Source organism: Ascaphus truei, chromosome 4 (assembly GCF_040206685.1).
Source record: "Ascaphus truei isolate aAscTru1 chromosome 4, aAscTru1.hap1, whole genome shotgun sequence".
Classification (NCBI taxonomy): Eukaryota; Metazoa; Chordata; class Amphibia; order Anura; family Ascaphidae; genus Ascaphus; species Ascaphus truei.
In genome coordinates, this window is record NC_134486.1 from 293,018,643 (window position 1) to 293,034,804 (window position 16,162).

Sequence of the window (16,162 nt, forward strand, 5' to 3'; positions counted from 1 at the left end):
CCTAACTCCCTGTCACTGGCATCTTCCTGCCATTTATGCCTGCTTAATCATGATTTCATTGTCCACACCTCCCTGTTCAGGTATGAAATCTGACACCCCTGCAGTCTGGCAAGGGAGTTAACATCTTCACTTCCTTATAGGTATAAATAAGGATATTTTCCTACACCTGAAAATGAAGTCAACAAGCGCTAATAGATGTAGGTTTTAATTCATTAATCCCCTTTTTGTTTCTATAATACAAATAAAGATTAATATTATTTTCAACTAGTGGAGATGGATTACCATCTCTTTCCAGAATATTACTACTTCCTTAACACTATGGAGGTGGAGTGCATTTAAATACAGGCATCTTTTTCCTTTCAACAGTTAATTATCCACAGAATTTGTATAGTATAATAAAGATCAGTTTTAGAGATTAGGAACACCATTAATCCTATAGATTAGAAGGTAGTTAATCAGTAACAGAGTTTTGTAAGTGTGAGGACTCGTGGATACCAACATAGACGCTTCCCCGGCTTCACTGGGTGCACCAAGATGGCCACCAAAATAGGAAGTTAGCTTCTGTTTGCATTGGCAAGTGATTGCACCTGGCCTTGCCTTTAGAAGACCTTCGTTTTTCTGCTAAATCGTTGCCTGTGCAATGCACTCTGTGCCTTTGCGCCTGAACCCTGTCTTGTACCCTGCTTTCTGTCTTGTCTGTTTTGATCCTGTGCCTGCTTTTTGACTCCCCTGCTTCGCTCCTGGAACCATGACCTTGACTACGCTGCCACACCTTGCCCTGAGCTGGGAACTGTGACCTCGACTATGCTGCAGAACCCCGCCCTGACCCCGGAACCGGACCTGTCTAGGATCCAGATCCCAGGTGTATATTTCAGAACTTTAGCAAACATAGCAACTATGATGATGAACTAGCAACTATGGTTAAATTATCCGCTCTATAACCAAATTGTATATGCCTGCACTGTATCAAGCTTTTGCCTTAGAAGAATAAACATTGGAACTGCTAAAATAAAAAAAGAAAATTGTCTCCAGGATGCTTCATTTGAACCAGAAAGGATCTCATATTTTCAATGGCACATGCAAACCTCGGCTTGTGATCCCGAGAGCAGAGAAGTGTTCTTGTGTGTTAACGGAGGAAGGGAGCAACGTTGATTGAGACGACCCTAGGGAGCGATTCATGAGATATTCCCAGAAAACCTTGGAATTCTGGTGAGCCCAGCAGTTGGATTGTGAAGGGAGCCTAACTAGAGTGGATGAAGTGGATCTTTTAAGGAAAACATATGAACAGCTAAGATCTTATTCTTCTGTGCTTTTTCATTTATTATTCTGTAAGTGAGATTCTATAGTAGGGCTCCATTGTATTTTATTCAGAGTGCACTATGGTTTCTCTTTTTTTTTTCTTTTTATCTCTCCTATGTGCTATAGGCCCCCCCCCCCCCCATCTCCTTCCCCACCTCCCCCTCTCCCCCCCATCTCCTGTGCTTACATTTGACTTTTGGGTAAAAGTCTTTGGGCCAGCTGCAGGGAGAGTATAGAGTTTTTTGTTTAGGTAATTTATATCTGTGTAGTTTATTTTTTTGTTATTATTTGCGCAGTTCTGGTCTTGTCGCTATGGAGAGAAGCCTGCAAAAGGACTTCCAGACCCCTAATCCAGTTGAAGGCAACTGCCCTCCATTCTGTTGTGTATGTTTGTTGTTAGTAAGAGGCTTAGCTTCTTAACCCACAGACAGAGTGTATGCTGTTGTTTAGTCAGGGTTCCCTACAGGAGCTAGGTCAGTTTTGTTTTGTTTAACCCTGTTGTTGCTGATCACAAGCTGTTTATGTTGTCAAAGTTGTGGCTAATAAAAAGCCAATTTTGTGTTCTAAAAACCTCTGCACACATCTCTTACAGGTAGTAATATCAGACAAAACTAAGAGTCAGATACAACAGTGGGTGGAGGCTTTACAGATTTTATCCCGGCAAACTTCAATCAAAGGATTGAGAGCTTTTGTTTTTGTTAATTTTTCAAGGGAATTTATAGAATGTTTTTCAGAAAAAAATAGACCTTTTCTTTTAAAGGGAGATTCCCAGATTCACAATGACCTACTTTGGACTGAGAAATGCCATACAGTATGGGAAAGCCTGAAAATAGCATTAATACAGCCCCCAGCCTTACAGTATGTACGGTTTAAAAATAAACATATGTCTGTGTTCAGGTACATGCCCCAGAAACAGCTATCAGTGCTGTACTTATACAGCAAGAATCTGATGGCTCTAGAACCTTAGGGTATTTTTCACGAGCTTGACACTGTAGAAAAAAAGAATGTTTGAATGTGTCAAGCAATTAATGGTAGTCCATTGGACAGTTAAATCTACAGAACATATAGTAGGATTCAGTGATATCATGGTGTAGACACCGCACACTCCTCTTAAAATGCTATTGTCAGGACAAGTAATTGGGGTCTCAAATCAAAGATATGTCCATTTGTTAACCAAACTGACGGATAGATGTTTGTAGGTAGAGCACAATGCTGAAAATATTGTCTTAATTGATGCAATATGAAGGTGCAACACAGATTTGTAGAGATGGTGGCAATGGAAAAGGCCTACCATTTTCCTTAAGCGAAACTGAAGGAGGAGTCTGTTTTTATAGACGGGGTCAGATTTTGGGATCAAGGTCAATTTTGGATAGGCTTTGCTGTCCATGCCCCTGCTGATCCAATGTCACTTTTGTTTAGCTTCCCAGGCTCCTTCTCAGCACAAAAAGAGCAGAATTATAAGCTGTGAAATGGATTATAGAGAATGTTGATGAAGATATGACAATGTTGATAAAAGTTATTGGAATAGTTACAAGAAGTAGAGAGTTGTAGGAAACAGAGTTGTAAGCAGAGACAAAGGTCATGCAAAAGACAGAGATAGAGATGCTGGGACGAATAGTGAATTGATTCCATGTTTCCAAATAAACATGACAAAATTATTAGTGGAAAGGATGAATGGGCAGCTAAAATGGTTCAGTAAAATCTGCAATGTGAATGGCAGTAATTGGGATGATTGGTTACCTATTGTATTAGACCAATTAAGATCAATGGTATTCAGAAAGCTGCTATTAAAAAAAGATGATAATAATACAGTAATAACTTTATTTCATAAAGTGCTTTTCTCCCAATGGGACTCAAAGCGCTTCACAGTTACAGTATATGGCTTGGTACGCAGCATATAGGAATTTTTACAGGCACAGTCCCTGCCCAGCAGAGCTTACAATCTATGTTTTTGGTGCCTGAGGCACAGGAAGATGAAGTGACTTCCCAATGTCACAAGGAGCAGACACCAGAAATGTAACAAGGTTCCCCTGATTCAAAATCAGAGGTCTTACTCACGGAGACCTTCCTTCGCAGTGGGTTACAGCAGCTACTGTACAAACATAATTCCAGGAAATTAGACACATTTTATTTTTCCACAACAAACTTGGCCAGACAGGAGAATATGATGCCACAGACAAGTTTTTTGATGTGGGATTATTTTGGATTAATAGTTATGATTATTTAGGATTGATAATGGTAAAAACATTCAGAAAGGAAGGTCCTTATGAGATCATTTTAAAAGTAATTCAGAAATACCATTATTACATTGCAAAACTTGTTACACAGAATTCTAGGTCACAAAAGCCAAAGAAAGGAATTACAAGCACAGTACATATCAATATACAGAGAAAAGGCAGGTAAATATGAACAAATAGATATCACCGCCAAGAATTGATACTGTACTTTATTTTCTCCCAAGGTGAAGGATGGATTGGGGTACCTGGAGGATAGTCCTAATTGGACACAAAGTACCAGATAACTCGGAATTTGCTTTTGCCCCTGTGCTCATAACTTTAAGAGGTCCATGGTATCTGAGACTTTTCCAAACTGGAGATGTTCGTTGTCCAGAAGAAGAAAGACCACTTCCTGAGCCGGAACCAAGGATAAAGGACAAGACCAGAAGCAAGAAAAAGAAGACAAAGAAATTTCGCAAGAGAAGCAAGATGCACACTATTTTTTGCTCTGATTTGTATGCTCCAATGGAAACATTGTGCAGGAAACCCGCAAGACAATGCGGACAAATGTCAGGACCTAGACTGAGGTATCAGGTCTAGAACGCATGATAGTAGTCAGAAATAAATAAATGCATCTGACCATATTTTACTGAACATTCTACATGATCCATGTTAGTAACAAGATACAATCAAACATGTGTGAATAAAATGGACAGGAAACAAAACAACTTGGACATTGGCTAATATAACAGGGAACATGGGAATTGTGGGAAAATGCAATTCAACAAATATTGCAAGTATATCTATAACCATATCAGTAATATATTCTATTCCATTAGCAGATATGGTAGAAACGTGGCTACTGCACCACAGGTATTCTGAATGGAATATATATAGAGATGTTATCCAGTAGATGAACACATATATTAGAATTATAAAGTAAAAATGCTGATCTACAGGTATGTGCTTCTGGAGTGCAGCAGAGTACACTCCCAGGTTAAAGTAAAGACCACTACATGTAGATGTATATCAGCAGGTTATCTAAATATAACACAAATTATATCTAGGATTAGGAATAATACGGAAGTAAATATAATATGTGTCCAGGTACAACAGGAAATGCATACAAATGCAATAATGCTGCTCCAGTCACTACTATCAGGACATTGGCCATGGTAAATAGCAACAGAATAATGATCTATGCCAGACAACATCACAAATGGTAGAAAGTAGCATGGATGGGCTGTAATATAAAGAATAAGTTAAGGAATTTTGAATATTGTGATTTTGGAAGCTTCATTCCTTTGTCATGAAATGTATTATGTTTTAGCTAGGACATGGGAAGAACATAAAACAAGTATGGAAACTTAATGGTTACATTTCATGATACACACCAATTGTTTTATTAGTAATTATGTTATTAATGTTTTTTGTAGAACTCTATTTGTATTGTAAGTATAAGTCTGATTGCTGAGGCACATAAATCTTCTGCTAAAGCTAAGATAACAGTGCCAACAGGCACTGAGGGGGGTTTGTAGATAAGATTATACGTGAATCAGACTTCATCTTGTCTCATTAATTTCCATTTTGTATAAAACTTGGTATTCTTAATGTCTGCCGAGTTGCATAGCATAAACTCATGGATTTGGAATGTAAGATAAATTAGAAACAGTTAATTAACAACAGAATTTGTATAGTATCAAAAAGAGCGGTTTTAGAGATTAGGAACCCAATTAACCCTATAGATTAGAAGGTAGTTAATTCATAATAGTTTTGTAAATGAGAGCAAAGATTGATAAAATGTAAAGAAACATTGTTCAAATATTAATGATTGACATAAGGAAGGTAAAGGAAACTTTGTCTAGCAATCAGAAAAAGAAAAAGTATAGAAGTAGCAGCTTGAATGTGTATATTTCAGAACTTTAACCATGATAATAACTATGATGATGTATGCTTAAATTCTCTGCTCCATAAAGTAAATGAAAATATCCCTTGTGAGCACATTCAGATGTTTCAGACAGGTCTGTAACTCTGCTTTTCACCATTATCTACTAGCATACAGTGTTTCCACTGCAGCAAGGGATTTTACGAAATGACATGCAATTGAGCACACAGTGTAACCTTTTGCTTCAAATCCATTTTGACCTAGACTCTTATAAACTTAGTATGCCTGCTACATTACACGGCTTTTCAGTTCAGCCTGGGTTCCATAACCAAATTCTTTATGCCTGCACCGTATGAAGCTTTTGCCTCAGAAAAATAAACATTGGAACTGCTAAGATAACAAAGCAAAACGGCAAGCGCAAAATAAACACCAATGGGGAAAATATATATTAGTGTTACCCAGTGATATAAATAAAAATTCTTAAAGTGTTTACTAGTGATAAAATTAATTACTAGTGTGCTAATAAATAAGGTCCACAATTGGACAAGTGAATGATTAAATACTATCTAAAATGTGTGAAGTGGGGAAAAATAAGGAAAATTTAACTTGGTATACAAACAACCTCGGAAAAGATGTAGCTTTTTCAAAAGGATGTTTCCCAACATCCACAAGATAGAACAACCACACATCAAAGTGCAAACTTGACTGAAGGTACATATGAAAGATAGAAAAATAGACAATAGTGCAACGCAGATAAATATGTATATATCATGAGATAATAAAAAGCCCTATAAATTTCCCACTCACGTGGTGTGAGAAAAATCAGCCATTTCTCCAACACATGTGGACTTCAATTGGGTCTGTGAGGTGTTCTGTGTTGAATATTAGGCTCCCATTGTATATATGTATGAAACTGAAATACAGAACATAGTGTAAATATAGCTTTATATAGCTTAACTCTGTACCCAGGACATACTTGAAAACGAGAGGTAACTCTACATGTATTACTCGTAAATATGGAGGAAGGAAAAGAGACAGGGCACTACGGGTTTTAATGAAAGTGAATTTATTTGCAAATTGATCGACGTTTCGGCCTTTCTCAAGAGTTAATGGTAATGCCCTGTCTCTTTTCCAAACTCCATATTTACTTGGAATATTTCCCAGGTATTCCCTGGACCAGGAGCACCGGAAACTGGATCCTTTTTTCTACTTTGTTTGGTGTGCAGCATCTCCTTACCTTTATTTTACTTCCTCGTAAAACATGTTATAAATAAATAAATAAAATGATATGGTACAGACTGGTACAGCAGTGGAAATACACTCACATGCTCCCAGACACACAAAGCATTGTGACCACTCTAGGTCTGAAGGTAACGCCCGACCGGAGGCTCCACTCCCACAAGCACCAACTCTCTGATCCTCCCGTCTGCGTGTGCAGCTGTGCTTGCAATTACATCACCGAGGGGTTCAGGGTGAGTCGTTGCACTAATGTTGTCTATTCTTCTATCTTTCATATGTATCTGGAGTCCAATTAGTGCTTTGGATTTGTTGCTGAACTGCTAAGATAAGAAAGAAATTTGTCTTCAGGATACTTCATTTAAACCAGAAAGGATCTCATATATAAATCATATTTGCATGCTTCATTTGAAAAGAAAAACTATGTTTTAGCATGTCCCCCATCTTGTTTTTGGAAAGCCATGAATTATTTTGTATGTTAATTTAAGAACATTGACAAACAGTGCCACATTAAGCACCATATACCATAAATCTACTTTTATGAATTCTCTTTTGAGAGCTCCCTTTTTTACAGTTTTTTTTATTTGGGGTCTTGTACGCGGTAGATAAAAAGACCTCCATTTATTTTTCTCCATAAAGAATTTTTCAAGTTTATTTGGGTTTTGATGTATCATTCTAATGGTAAATTGGAACAACTTGGAAGTTTGAGTTGATTTTTAGGTCACCTAAGACATACTGTAACGAGCAGTAAAAGTAGTCAACGTTCTGTAACGAGCTAGCAATCTTAACCAGCACAAGACACATGCCCCATTTTTACTATACTATACTGTACATCCTCTTAGTTGCTACATTGAAAGATTACCTCCAAATCTGTACAACACTACATTGGGGTAATTTTTATGCAAATAAGAAGCTCATGGACAAAGGCAGACATGCAATCAAATTTGCTCTGAAACGTGATTTTGAAAAACCTTTTGTAAAATGCGTTGGGAACCCGTCAGCAGAATTTCACTCAATTTACTTTGGGGAACTTCCTTAGCATTTGTACATGCCAATCCTTTACATTTTTGCAGGTCCTTTCTTTTAAATCCTCATCAATAGTCACAGAAAAAAAGGGAACATTTAATCAATAAGAAATATAAAGATACTTTGTCCTTTTCATATTTGTATCATGTAAGAACACGTAGAAATATGTACTGCTACTTGTGTTTGGCATGTACTGTATAGGATGCGTGACAGTTATTATGATGATGAAGATTGCTTATTATTGAATTTACTGGTGCTATGACGCCTGCGGCAGATTATAGTATAATTCCCATAACACATACCTAATTATCCAACTGATTAAAAATAAAATGCAGTATAATTGTCTTCACATCTCATTATACTGTACTGCAGTATGTGTTGGAGTATTATAAATAAATGATAACAATAATATAAAAAAATAAATAACTTATAGTGTATTAGAGGATGTTTAATAAAATCTATATAAATGCATATTAGAAAGTATTGTTAGGTTAGTCACATATTTATGCATTTTCTTATATTTTATAACAAATAAGACAAACAGCATCACCTAAATGGATAATAACGCCCAATAGGGCTAATATAGATAAGGTGCAGGGAGACGAGGAGTCCCCAGCAACTCCAAAAGGGTAATATATTGAAACAAATAGCAACGCCGCACTCAAAAATACTTAAGTCAGAAATACTTAAAAATAGTATATTTTACTCATAAATATGAGACTAAAAGTGAAATACTGTACAATTTCAGCATACAGATAACAGAGCAACCAAATGATGGCGCTCTGGTGTTCCCCACACGCCTGGCTTGTATGCATACAAGCCAGACATGTGGGGAACACCGAGCATCATCATTTGTGGTACCTTCTGCCTGAAGCACTTGAAATAAGCCTAAGTATCAGTACTTTCTCTTTTGAAACTCCGGATTGGACTTTGTTTGATCATTTTTTGATCTGATTGAGGGAAGTACTAAATGTTATGCATGTATGAATGGGCCAGAAGAAAGGGTTTATTACCCTGAAACCTTAACGTTGCCCCCCTTAATACTTTTGTGAATATTATTGTGTTATTTTTTCTTCTTTTTCCCTATTCGTTTGTCCTTCTTGTTCACACTATGTTTGATTGCTCTGTTATCTGTATGTTTACATTGTACAGTATTTCACTTTTATTGTCATATTTATCAGTAAAATATACTATTTTTAAGTATTTCTGACTTAAGTATTTTTGAGTGCAGGGTTTTTATTTGTTTAATTATATTTCATAGTGTTTATAATATTTATTATGGCACAGGGGGTGAAATCGCCATTTGAAATTTCCTTCTATTCGATTTTAGAAATGCTTTTTTTAAAATAACATCTCTTCCTTCTGAAAAACGTATTGTTTTCATTTACTCCAGAAGTAACACTGCAGTCATGTATTTCTAGCCTCTAACCCAGGCTACTGGGCTGTGCATTGTTCCTTCAGACGTTAGACTTGTTTTTGGATATAAATACCAACCCTAATCTCTAGGTGGTCTGCTGAATAAGAAGGTTTTATAAAGAAAGAAAGAAAAGAATAGGAAACATTTCACCTTGAAATATTACATTGATTTCTTGCTGCACGGTTCTATAAAGCATTGTAAATTGCTGCAACTCACTATAATAAATTTCTCTAAAGTCGTGCAAGCTAAAAATTGAAGCTAACTGCACTTTGCAAGTTGTTGGTGTGCACTTACAAGTAAACAGGACAAGTAATGGTCTGATGGTTAAATCACTGCTACATTACACTGTGTAAATCACTTCATAGGCAATTTAAAGACTGCATCTCAGTGTAAGCACCTTGCTTAGATGGAGTCTGCTGATAATGCACATCACAGGGCTTAACTGTTGCCGCTCATATTACTGACCACCTTTTTTCTTGCTAAAGGTGGACTCACAAAAGGCCATAAACCATTTTAAAGCTGGTAATTTGCTACTTTGGAAAACCTGTGCATACAGATGTGCATGTTAGGCATATTTATTTACCCACGTTAGGGATAAAGTTAGCTATTCTGTCTACATATTAACTAAAATCAATTTGTAAGCACACTAAAATGTTGGGGAAAAGAACAGCTGTGCAGGTGCAATTTAGTATGTTCCTATATTACAACTAGATACAGATGCAGCGGCCGTTATTCGAACAAATCACGGAGCCATTTTCGTGTGCGCTGCTGTACTCCACGCGGCATTCACGCGGCCAATCGCCCCAGCCACACGAGTTTATCGCGGTTACTTTGTTTGAATTTCATGGATTGTGTGCAATTAAATGCAATTAAATGAATGAATTGTAATGTGTACAGTACTGTGCTACTGTGTCAATTTCAGGTGTTTAAAAGCCAGAACACTAAAATGCCATTTTCTGCACTCGCCTGCACTCGCGTCTTAAGGCGGTACGGTTGGAAGAAATCACGCCATGACGTGGGTATTCCGAGGTATACAACACGTGAAGTGTTCGATTAACGGCCGCTGCATCTGTATATGAGTGCTTTTGAATGGAAAGTGTTAGCTCGTTGAGTGCCAAATGGCCTGGCAATTAGGTTAACATCTGGCAATGAAGAGGTTAATAGGGAATAATAGTTTAACATGGGGAGATAATGAAATGTGGGAGTTTTAAATAGATTTTAGTAAGTTTATAAGCATTATCAAATTATTCATTAGTTTGGCAAAGCATTTAAGTCAAGAAGTAATGAATTAATTAACTCATATGTAGCCACAGCGACAAAGCTACAGGTCTGTGATGTCTTGTATTCATCTATTACAGAAAATAGTTAACTATTTAGTTATTGCTTAACTCTAAATATAAACATTCTAATTGATTACTTACTTCCTAAGACTAAGACTAGTCTAACACCTTAATTAGCAGCCACTCTGGAACACAAAGGTCTAATACAATTTATAGCACCTAATACACAACACTTAGCTATATAGCAGTGTTCTCCAGTTCTCTAAATGGGCCAGATTAGAAAAACATTTAGTAGTAGATGGGCCACACGCTTATTGCAATGTAATTTTAGATACATTTAAAGAGAAACAATATTACAGTATATTGAAATATTTTGCAAATATTTATAACTACTCTATTATATATATGTAGCCATGTCCCCTCTTATCTGTGGTGCCGGGAAGGGGGACGGCTGCAGTGTATGGAAGCGGGGACCGCCACCTTGTAGTTTGCACATGCGCAATTGTATGTATGTATGTCTTTATTTATATAGAAAAATTGGCAAAAGCGCTCCAATGCCAGGAAAAACGAAATATAATATAGCCAAGACCACTTCCTTCCGAAGGTATATTGTAATGTGTAATGATGATGGTAATATATAATAACCAATGGGTACTATCCTCCTGAAGACAGGTGGTGGGTAGTGCAAGCCCACCCACAATCAGTCTCATTTTCAGGTTCCCCTGAATAATTGCAAGTACTCACATATCCTTGGTGTGGCTTACAGGCTGTGCTGCTTCCAATGATGATGTATCAGAAGTGAAAAAGGATGAACGGAGCGAACAAGCTGAATGGAGCAGGAAGGACCCAAAGTAAAAAAATGAATAAAAGGGCACCTTAATGTATCATGAGACCCATCCAACGCGTTTCAATGTGTCATGTTAGACTGTGGTGTTACACTGTATTATTATCCTTGATAAAGAACGCTGTGACATTCGAAATGCGTTGGATGGGTCTCATGACACATTAAAGTGCCCTTTTATTCATTTTTTGACTTTGGGTCCTTCCTGCTCCATTCGGCTCGTGCGCTCCGTTCATCCTTTTTCACTTCTTTATTTATATAGAGAGATTGCAGCCGTGCACATGCGCAGAGAGGCGAGAAGTTCAGGTGGCCATTTTAGGTTTGTGCATGCACAGTGGAGTCTTTGCACATGCGCAGTCCCCAGAGTTGCGGCAGCCATTTTAGGAGAGGCTCTGCAAGGGACTACATGTCCCAGGAGCCTGAGGGAATGTAAATAGAATGTTGAGACAGTTTGGCAGTTACAGGCAGTTGCTGGAGTGCTGGCAGTTACTGGCAGTTGGAAGAAGGCAAGAACCATTGAGGTACAGTAGTGTCCAGGGAGCAGTGTTCCCCAGGACTAGGACTAGGTTTCTCCCCTGGACTAGGACTAGGTTTGTCCCTTAGGTCCCAGATAGGTCCTAAGTCCCCTTTTAGATTGTGGCTGCTATAGGGACGACCTCAGACAGGGACGCTACCCTCTAATTCTTATAGTGTCAGGTGTAGCAACAGCAAAGAAATGCCACGCGGTGAGCTGCGGCCTGCGATCTGGGATCAGACAACAGGTCAGAGAGAGAGGATTCAGTAGACGTCGTGGGATCAGACGGATCCTTTTTGCTCATCCAGCGGTACCTGGGTACAGGAGTGCCCAGGGAGGTAAACTGTACCAATGGTTCACAAGGGTAACGCTACTCCCCACAAGTGGGTGGGACTGAATCTCATTGGGGGAGGACACCAGGGGTATTGGTGCCACACACTCTAGGTACTTTGGGGAACACTCAACCTGAGTTATTATTGTATTGTGTGTTATATTGTATGGCACCGTTATATCGTTATTCTATTGTTAGTTAATCAATTGTTATATACTGGTGTGTGTATCATTTTACTGTAAGTGGTCCTGAAAGGGGTTATCCCGCTGTGCTGGGATCCCACTCAGGAGGAGGCGCTGCACCGAGGAGAACGAGACCTCACCCCAGGCTCCCAGCTGCGGAGGCTCAGGCCTTCTGTGAGCCACAGGTAACTGCAGCACACATAGTTCCCTTAGTCACAGAGTTACATATATTTACATGACCTTAATTTACTTACTAAGTGAGTTTAAGGGTCTTATACTGTAAGTCAGGCCTGTACAACTCCAGTCCTCGAGGGCCGCAAACAGGCCAGGTTTTCAGGATATCCCTACTTAAGCACAGCTGGCTTAATTAGTGGCTCAGTATGAATGAGCCACTAATTGAGCCAGCTGTGCTTAAGTAGGGATATCCTGAAAACCTGGCCTGTTTGCGGCCCTCGAGGACTGGAGTTGTGCAGGCCTGCTAAGGTGTAATAGTGTAGATGATGTGCTAACACATGCAAAGTCCTACTGACTCTAACGTCATGTGCATTATCACAGTTTAAAGAATAAGTGTGAACAACTGCACTTAACAGCCTAAGGAATAGTATGAAATTAGCAGGAGCAGAGAGTCCATTGGTCACATTAAAGTCTGATATGCCGCTAGTTGAAGGATCCTGTTATATACTACTAAACCAGGGGCGCCACATTTCTAGTAGGGGAGGTCACTATCAGCAGGGGTCCAGATTTTGGATTTTTAAATATTACAATTTGAGATTCATTGGTTTTTTTTTGTTTTTTTTTAACAATAGTTAATGTGATTAATATTTATTTGATAGAAATTTGCGTAGGCTTACTATAGTAATGCTACTAACTTTGCTTAGTATACCCCATAAAGTCTAGTTTTCACGCACATGAAACACAGAAAAAAATATAGTAACAAAGAATTAAGTAATGCTATAACAATTATGTACATGGAAGGACTATACAAAATAAATATACATACAGTGCAAATGAAAAGCCAGGCTTCTGTGTAGCTTGTAATAAATGTGGTAGGATTAACCCCATATTTCACATTTAAGGGAAATTAATCTAGGATAATCACGAATTAGAATATGTTTTGAACTGGATTTGAAGTGAGAATTTTGTATGAAACATGGGGAGGGGATAAATGACATCTCTGCAATAAACAGATTAATAATTGAACATGGAAAACAAATATAAAATCCAGCGCTCCTCGCATATTGGACTGTAATTTATTAGCAAGATTTCTACATTTTGAATTTAAGTCTAACAAATGAGCCATTTAGTTACATATTTGATAATAGAACATAAAAATATTTTTATGATGGTACTTTATAAGGCGTTTAGCCAGTTTCCTATTCATTCTAAATAATTAAAGCAGCAGTCCAAGCTGCATTTTTGTTTCTCTTTTCCCTTTTAATATGTACATCAATACAATTCACACAATGATAAGTCATTAGACAAGTTGCCAGTCGATCCGTTCTCCTGTGATCAATCAGCAAAGATTCGGCTCGGGGGTTCACTAAATGGCTGTCAGTGCATCAGAAGAGGACCAAAGATGCAAAGTTCTGTGGGGACGATCATGTGACCAGGCATTCACTAGATACAATTGGTGCACTGCTTAAGAGAGGGCAGGGCTCAAAAAGGCGTGTGCCAGAGCCTATTTCCTGAAGAGAAAGGGGATGTGACTTTGTAAATGGTAGCTATAGAAACATAAAATGCTTGTTACATTATAATACATTAAAAATGTCATTCAGAGTTTATTTTAATTTCTAAATGCTAAGTATTTTCTAATAGTACAGAACTGATTTATTATTAAAAAAAAACCATAGGATATTGCTTGGTCTGCAGCTTTAAGTACATGCAGAAGTTTTGTATATGCAAATAACTCTACTTGTGTACCCTTCAGCAAATGTGACCCTTAGAGTTGTCTAATGCTTGACATTTTAAAGTATCTTTGTATTATGCCTTTGTGACATGGCTCACGTGCCAAACTCCAGTGTAAGCTCATGCTTGAATTGTTCTATTATTATTTGTGAGTGATGTGTGTACTAAGTGTTATTTCAGAAATACAAATAAACATGTCACCTGCTTGCTTTTGTTTTTTTAAATCTGAACCTGCAGTTCCTCAGAGCTCATCCACTGTTCTATGACACCCTGTGAACCCAAGGTTCAGGAGCAGTAAGCTGGCTGTCCACTGGAGAAGCTAGAAGATGAAAAATGGTTGCAGGGTCTTTTGGCCAACAGACACAGCGACATCATTGGGAGATGACATTGCAGCTTTCTTTTCGTGATGACCATGTTTGTAGTGCTGTATTTGTAATCTTTTGTGTTAAAAAAAAGACAAATTGGGGTCCATCTTGATTCAGGTAGGATAGCCAGGTTTGCCAACAAGGGGGGACAGCCGGGGCAGGTGATCCGGGCCCGGTGGCAGCGGGGGGCCTGGCTGACGCTGCAAGTTGTGCGAGGCCCGGCTGCCGGTCCTCTCATGGCCAGGCCCCAGCTCTCCATCAGCTGCTGGCCTCTTCCATTCTCTGTCCCATGCCGAGCTTCCAACGCCGGTGCGCAATGGGACTCTGTGACGTCAGTGCATCAGAAATAAGCTTGGCCCAGTTTCCGGCGTGCCGGGATGAGAGTGAGCCCAGCGAGCGTGCTAGATTTGGAAGCATGTGGGACAGAGTGTGGGAGAGGCCTGCAGCTGATGGAGAGCCAGGGCCCAACCACGAGAGGATCGGCAGCTGGGCCTGGCCAGAGGTTGGGCACAACTTGCAGCACTGGTGGGGCCCCCTAAGACACCGGACCCTGGGCTCACCATCTACAAGGTGTTTTTTTTTATATATGTTTTTGGTAAGGGTGGGGGGGGGGGGTAGTGGGTGAATTTTTTATTTGTATTGGGGGTGGGGGTATTTTTATATGTAGTGGGTGGGTGGGTGTATTTTTATATGTATTGGAGGGGTGGGGGTCATTTTTATATGTATTGGGGGGTGGGGTATTTTTTATATGTGTTGCGGTGATGGGGTATTTTTTATATGTATTGGGGAGTGTGTATTTTTTATATGTAAAGCGGGGGTATTTTGTTATATGTTTTGGGGGTGGGGGTATTTTGTTATATGTTTTGAGGGGTGGGGTATTTTTTATATGTATTGGGGGGTGGAGGTATATTTTATATATATTGGGGGTCGGGGTATTTTTTATATGTGGTGGGGAGTATTTTTATTATGGATGGGTTGTATTTGTATTATGTATTGGGGTGTAGGGTTGGGTGTATTTTTAATATGTATTGGGAAGTGGGGGGGGTGGATGTATTTTTATTATGTATTGGGGGTGGGGTTATTTATATTTAGGGGCTGTTGTTTTTTGGTATACATTTTGTGGGGGGGGAATTGAGTGAGAGTGGGGTAATTCACGGATGGTGGGGGCGAGAGAGAGGGGAGAGGGAGTGAGTGAGGAAAAGTGGGAGTAAGAGTGAGACGCAGGGGAGACAAATACATGCGAGGCGGGAGGGTGAGCGTGACAGGGGTTGAGGGAGGAAGAGGGAGTGAGACGTAGGGGAGAGAAATACATGGGAAGAGGGGGAAATAGAGGGGGCTTGTGAGGTGTGAAATGGGGGAGGCTCACAATACCGCTGAGGGGGGAGGGCCCGGACATAACTCTAGTCCTGGGCCCCAGGAAATCTGTCTGCGGCCCCGAAGGATAACCTGCCCCCCCCCCAAATAAAAACATGGATTGTAGCTTCTATATTTGTTCACAATACTGTACAGTAGAATGTTTTCATATCTCTAGTTTTTTCTCTGCACATTGTTTTTTTCTAAACTGTGTATTTTATTGTTAAAGAAACGAGACCAAAACCTATGCTTCTAAGCCCCTTTCACATTAGTAGACCTCGAAGAACTGTATCTTTGAAGCTGAAGATAAGA

At 39.1% G+C, this 16,162-nt stretch overlaps 1 protein-coding gene across 5 annotated transcripts in view; it reads right to left on the minus strand.

Annotated features, from left to right (window-relative positions):
• The window catches only part of HS3ST5 (heparan sulfate-glucosamine 3-sulfotransferase 5), a 317,283-nt gene that overhangs the window by 99,937 nt on the left and 201,184 nt on the right, over positions 1–16,162 (minus strand). For 2 of the 5 annotated variants that reach the window (XM_075597657.1, XM_075597659.1), the window contains one exon: positions 6,726–6,959. The exons of 2 other annotated variants lie outside the window; for them this stretch is intronic. The gene's annotated coding sequence lies outside the window, so the exon portion shown is untranslated. The remainder of the gene's footprint in view (positions 1–6,725; positions 6,960–16,162) is intronic. One more of the 5 variants, XM_075597660.1, reaches the window with a different exon arrangement.